Source organism: Tupaia chinensis, unplaced genomic scaffold, assembly GCF_000334495.1.
Source record: "Tupaia chinensis unplaced genomic scaffold, TupChi_1.0 Scaffold143796_1, whole genome shotgun sequence".
Taxonomy (NCBI): Eukaryota; Metazoa; Chordata; class Mammalia; order Scandentia; family Tupaiidae; genus Tupaia; species Tupaia belangeri.
Window position 1 is genome coordinate 5,363,317 of NW_006203646.1, and position 6,000 is coordinate 5,369,316.

General features: G+C 40.3%; 1 protein-coding gene across 2 annotated transcripts in view; it reads right to left on the reverse strand.

The window, feature by feature from the left end:
* The window catches only part of SGCD (sarcoglycan delta), a 442,307-nt gene that overhangs the window by 171,344 nt on the left and 264,963 nt on the right, over window positions 1-6,000 (reverse strand). The window lies entirely within an intron of this gene.

The following is a 6,000-nucleotide window of genomic DNA, read 5'->3' on the forward strand; positions in this document are numbered from 1 at the left end:
AATTTCATATCATGTAATTTTACTTTTTAAAAAGTTTTATTTATTCCTTCCATGAGAAGGAGAGAAAGGAAGAAAGTGAGGGAGAGAGAAAGAGAAAGAAAGGCACCTCCAACAGCATCTTCATGCCATAATCCATTCCCAGTCTCAGCCAGCCTGGATTATGGGCACAAGTATAATCAGTATGTACAGGGAGGTCTCGGGACATGAACTGGAAACTTCTCATGTGGGTCTAGCATTGCAGAACGTTGTGTTCCTGCTCTAGCAGGGCCTGACCAATTTTACTTTTATGCCTAAAATTTAATATAATCTAAATGTGTCATCACATGTTATTCTCTTTCTGTTTTATTTTCTGCTCCACCTCCTGCATCCTTTAAAAATATAAAAACCATTCTTAGATGGCTGGTGATACAAGAATTGGCAAAGGCTGGATGCTTCCCACAGGCCACCGTTTGCCAAAGCCTGGCTTAGAAGTCACCTTTTCTGAGAATACTAAATCCTCACACAGAAGGATAACTATCTGACAGAGAATATGCCAGTATTATTTAGCAGGTATGGGAAAAATGTGGTAGTCATTCTTGTCTTTCTGAGCCTATGTCACCACATGGCATATACCTGCCCGAAAACTCAAGAATGTCTTCATGCACTGAGTCCCAACTACATGACAAGCATTGTCCTACAAGTTGAGAGGAAACTGAAGAAAGGCAAAAGTCGGTCTTTACCTTCAAAATCTTACAGTTATTCATCAGGGTCAAGAAAGTGGTCACAAATACATTCCATATAGAACAGTAAGACTGAACAGGGAGCCACAGCATGTCTGGGGACTTTCCCAAAGAGCAAGGTTATTCAGGTTCAAGGCTGTGGAGTGGGATGCAAAGGAGACTTCCTGAAAAAATTAACATTTGAGCTGAGATTTGAAATGAAGATCATAGAGGCAAAAAAAGTATGGACTGACTGTTAAAGGTTCTTTTGTTTTTCTAATTGCTAGGGAGTACATGCATTGGCCAGAGAGAGAGAGAGCATGCACGCGAGCATACCACAGTGGGGTCAATCATGTCACAATTTATTTTCCTCCATTTTTCTATCCATTAGGATCTTGGGCACACACATGTACCTGGTGCATTTTTCAAGACACTAGGGTTGGAATCTGCACTTGGGTTGGCCATGTGGGATCTGGTTTCTTATGTACAGGGATTAACCACTGTGCTGTACTGGGCCAGTCCTCCAAGGTCTTTTTCCTTCTAAAACTGGCAGGACTGAGGGCTGGATTAGTAAACCAGCCTATATATGGAAGACTGTAAGGCTGCAGGTTTATTAGCGGGTAGGCACACCAAGGCCTGAGATGACTTTTACAAGAGGTGGGGAGGGGTTAGAGTGGCAGCCACCATAGATAGGCAATTTGTAGCATGGTCTCTCTCCCTAAGGATAACAGCAAAATGGCTGTGTCAGGGTAAGAGACAATGACTTCTGATACACTGGAAAGCACTAATTCAGTGTAATACTCTGCAATGGTTTAAAATTAAAATTTTCTTGGTAAAAAATAATTGTTTCATTGGGTCAAGGAAGTACATTTACTACAGTATTGTCATGGTTTTATTTTCTATCTATAAGTAAATAAATATTAGTCTATAAATAAATATTAGTCTAACATAATTTGTCATTGTCTCTGACAATGCTTAGTAGTTCTATTTCAAATAATTCACGGAAAATAAGAATTCAGAGCCTAGAACCTGTATCTGTTTCTGGAAGTTAGTAAATTAACATTTCTCTTCCTCTATTCATCGGTCGGACATTACAGAGAGAAGAGTAGCCTGGAATTAAAGTGGATAAATTCCACGGCCACTGGCCTCTGTGTGTCCTTGAGCAAATCCTCTGACCTGTTTCATTGGCTGTATTCTCCACCATGAACACTGAGCCCATCATCAAGCTCAACACCCCCTCACTAGAGCCCTCACTGTGTACCGGGGTGCAGGGGGAGCAGTGGGGTAAGAGGCCTCATTTTCTCCACCAGCTCCATCAGTAACAAATCGTGTGATTATGGGAAAGTTACTTTATTATTCCAAATCTGTTTCTTTATAATGTACGATGGCATAAGTATTACATATTAAAATTCACATATTATTAGAAATGATTATTTTCCACATGTGATTATTAAAACACATGTGGTCTGATGCCAGGCACTCATTAAGTTCTAGTAGTTTCTGGATAAGAAGAGGAGGAAAAAGAGGGAGTAATGAACGGGACAAAAGGAAGAGAAAAAAGTGAAGGTAGAGAAAGAAGGTAGGAGAAAAAGGGGTAGAAAGGGGAAGAAAGAGAGAAAAAACGCGGAAGAAAAACTTACTTGTGTCACTTTAATCTTCCCAGACCATTCACAGAGTGAGTCAGAATTTACTTCCATTTCTCAAATTCTCTGCTTTCGTATTTTAAGGCTAACCTCAGATCCTAGTGGTTAAGGGAGCTGAATCCCACATGACTGATTACAGTTCAAATCCCGGCCCAGCTACTTGAAAAAACATGCTGGGCATGTGTGCATGCAAGTCCAGAATCCCAACAGGATAGAGAAATGGAGAAGGGATTGCAGTATGACCATGCTCCACTGGGGGTGGCTTTCTCTCTCTTTCTCTGTCTCTTTGTCTCTCTGTGTGCATACATGTCAAAAATCCTGACAGGATAGAGAAATGGAGGAGGGATTGCAATATGACCATGCTCCATTGGGGGTGGCTTTCTCTCTTTCTCTGTCTCTCTGTCTTGGGCATGTGACCTCTGACAATTAAAAATGAACAAACAAAACCCAAATACTTTTTATGTATGTGGCTAGCACATTTAGTATCTTTCAAATCCTAGTATCTTCAAAGGCTACCCATTTGTCTTTCATATAATTGAAACAAATTTTATCATGGAAAAATATCATAATAGCTTTGCTCAAGATTTATACCAAGAGCTATCATAAAACTACCCATTCTTTTTATTATCATGTCAAAATATTATAGTTCAACATTAATTGTCCTAATATGCTGACATCCTGGGAAACAAAAATCTTTGCTACATCTGTGTTTAAACAAAGAGCCTATTCTAGCCTGGGAAGTATTGCTATAACCTTCCCATATACTCAGTAACAGAAAGATTACCAGGGGCTCAGCAGCAGTGGTACAGGAGGAAGGGCATTTCTGTTCACTTATGGGCCATGTGGAAAGGCCCAGAGTTCTGATGCCATGACAAACTTAACATGCTGGGTGAGCCCAGGGGCCTGGCTGTCTGGACCCAGCCCTGTTGGTGACCCTGTATTTGTTTCTGTTTCTCAAAAGGAAAGAAAGGGAGGGAGGGAGGGAGGGAGGGGAAAGGAGGGAAGGAGGGAGAGAGAGAGAGAGAGAAAGACAGACAGACAAGGAAGGAAGGAAGGGTGAGAGGGAGGAAGGAAGGCATGGGGGAGGAAGGAAGGAAATGAGAAAGGGAGGAACAAAGGGAGGAAGGATCCTAAAACTCTGAAAGTTTACCAGGATAAAAACAATGAGCCAGCTAGCATACAGGATGAGCCTCACACAGCCTCTGAGTCAGTGTGATTTTTTAGTTTGCTCTCAAATACTACATACTGTGGCTAAACAAAAAAAATATCAGCCAAGCAAAGCATTCCTGTGGCTCCATGGTATTGGAATAGGAAAGGGAAACACTTCATGCCTGATGTCCTCTTGGCCTCTTCTCTTTCCCCTGTACTCGCTCTTACCCACCAAAGCCATCGCTGAGCCTGGGGAGGTTAATTTCTGCCTGAGGAGAGATTGCTCAGGGCCAGCGACTTTGACTAGCTGATCTCAAGGCAACCATCCAAAGGTTTGCAGGTAGCTGTCTGGAGGCTCAGCTCTGCTGAGCAGGCAGACCCTTGCCAGAAGACCAAGATCAGAGCTCAGAACAGGTCCAGTCTGCAGTCAATCAGCTTGCAATTCTGGACAGAGAAGGAAGCCTCATAGGAGATGAGGAAGGCTACAGTGTACCATTTCTCTCACATGGAGAGAGAATGACTCTCCACAACAACTCCCCCACCCAGCCCAACCTTAATAACTAAAGTTCACAGCATTTTGTGCTGAAATTCTCAGCACACATTTTACTGAACAAGAATCCTCAACACATTGCTTTTTCTAAAGCAGAATATGCAGAACACAATCAAACTTCTTGATGACTCAGGGGCCACTGAAATGAACATTATTTGTTCCACTGCTTCCTCTGGGTTACTGTATGTATGTGGCTATTTGAACTCTGAATGGCTTCATCATGCTGACGTTTAAAATTATTATACCTGATTTTTTTAAAAAAATGTATTATTTCCTCATATCAAAACAGTATGCATAAATGTCAAATACTATCAGGCTTATAACAAAGAGTAGCAATTCACATTTTTCACTATTTTAAGAATTTTCAACTTGTCTGGGTATTTCTTCATTTATTTCTCCCTCTATGGTCCAAGATGTCCTTCTATGCTAATTTCTGATTTACCAACTTTAGATGTCATTCACTGAATTTCTTCGATGCCATATACTCCTTCATATAACCTTTATAAATCAATATTCAAAATGTATATTAATATCTCTAGTTTTTGCTATAGGGTGTGTGTGCTTGCACACACATGAGAGAGTCAGAGAGTGAGAGAGAGAGTCACCCTCTGGAAGGATAGCTTCATCATAATCTCTTCCTCTCCATTCTCCTTGCTGGATTTTGGGCATGCACATATACACACCTGGTGTGTTTTCCAAGTGGCTGCATCTAGAACTCAAACCATGTAGTTAGCCATATGGGATCCAGCACCATGCCACCTGCTGGCCCAGAATGTAAATCACTGCAAGATTATAGATTTCAGTTGCCAGGACCTACCTCTCATCTACCTACATACTGTCTTTCATAATATTTTTTGGCATTTCTTATCTAGTATCACTTATTCTATTTCCCTATGACCACATAGGTTTATTTCTTGCAGGTTTTGTTCTCCATTTATTATTTCTTCTAGTGGGGTTTTTGAAGGAAGCAGAGATCTATTATTTCTCATTGCTATCCATTTGTTCACTTCTAGAACCATCTCATACTACTTACTGCCTTCTTATGAGAAAAGGAAGTTAAAACTGTGTGTCAGTCAAGAGCAGTAAGTATCTGGTCCACCATCCAAGAGTATCTCTTAAGCATTCTATACATACTAACAGAATTCCTGGAACATGTTAGATATTTTCCTAAGCTCCAAAGAATGAGAAACATATGATCTTTATCTTAAAAAATGTCTTAGCCCAGGGGAAGATTAAGTGAATGCAAAAAAATCCATAATGGTAATGTGATATCACTTTAAGATTTATGCTCTCTTGGTAAGAAAGGCACAGATTTTAATATTTGCATTTAATGGCAACCATATCACGTAGTCTGTTTTAAAGCAATGTGGCTGCCAGAAGTTACTTATCTTGATAATCCCACACTGCAGTATATCTTTCTTGCCCTCAGAAAAACTAACAATCTGATCTGGGAATTCAGATCAACAGAGAAAACCGGAAGACAGCAAACAAACAACTTCCACATTCAGGGAAGGCTTTGAATTCTGAATCAATGGAGTTCAGAGAAGGAAGGGATCAGTGTGGCTGAAGTCCTGAAGGGAAGCTTCCCAAAGGACAATGTGACTGACATTTGACATGTCTTCCTAATAGAAAGGCAGGCTGGTTTACAACTGCATCATTTCTATCTGATACTAACTTAGGTAACAAGAGAGGTTGGCTTTGTGGGGTAAATGCTCAGAATGTAAGTTTGGAGTCACATTTGGGCTTTAATAGCAACTCTACTTCTTCACTAACTATGTGGCCTTGGGTAAATCCTTTAAGACTACATAACTATGTTGAAAGAAAGAAATTCAAGACAGGAAATATGTATAAAGTGTTTACATAGGTGTTACAAAAACACTTTAAAATTATAAGCAAGGAAACAAATAAAATTTCACTAGGAGGATTCCTTGGAGAAATGGTTGATTCTACAACTAGGGAA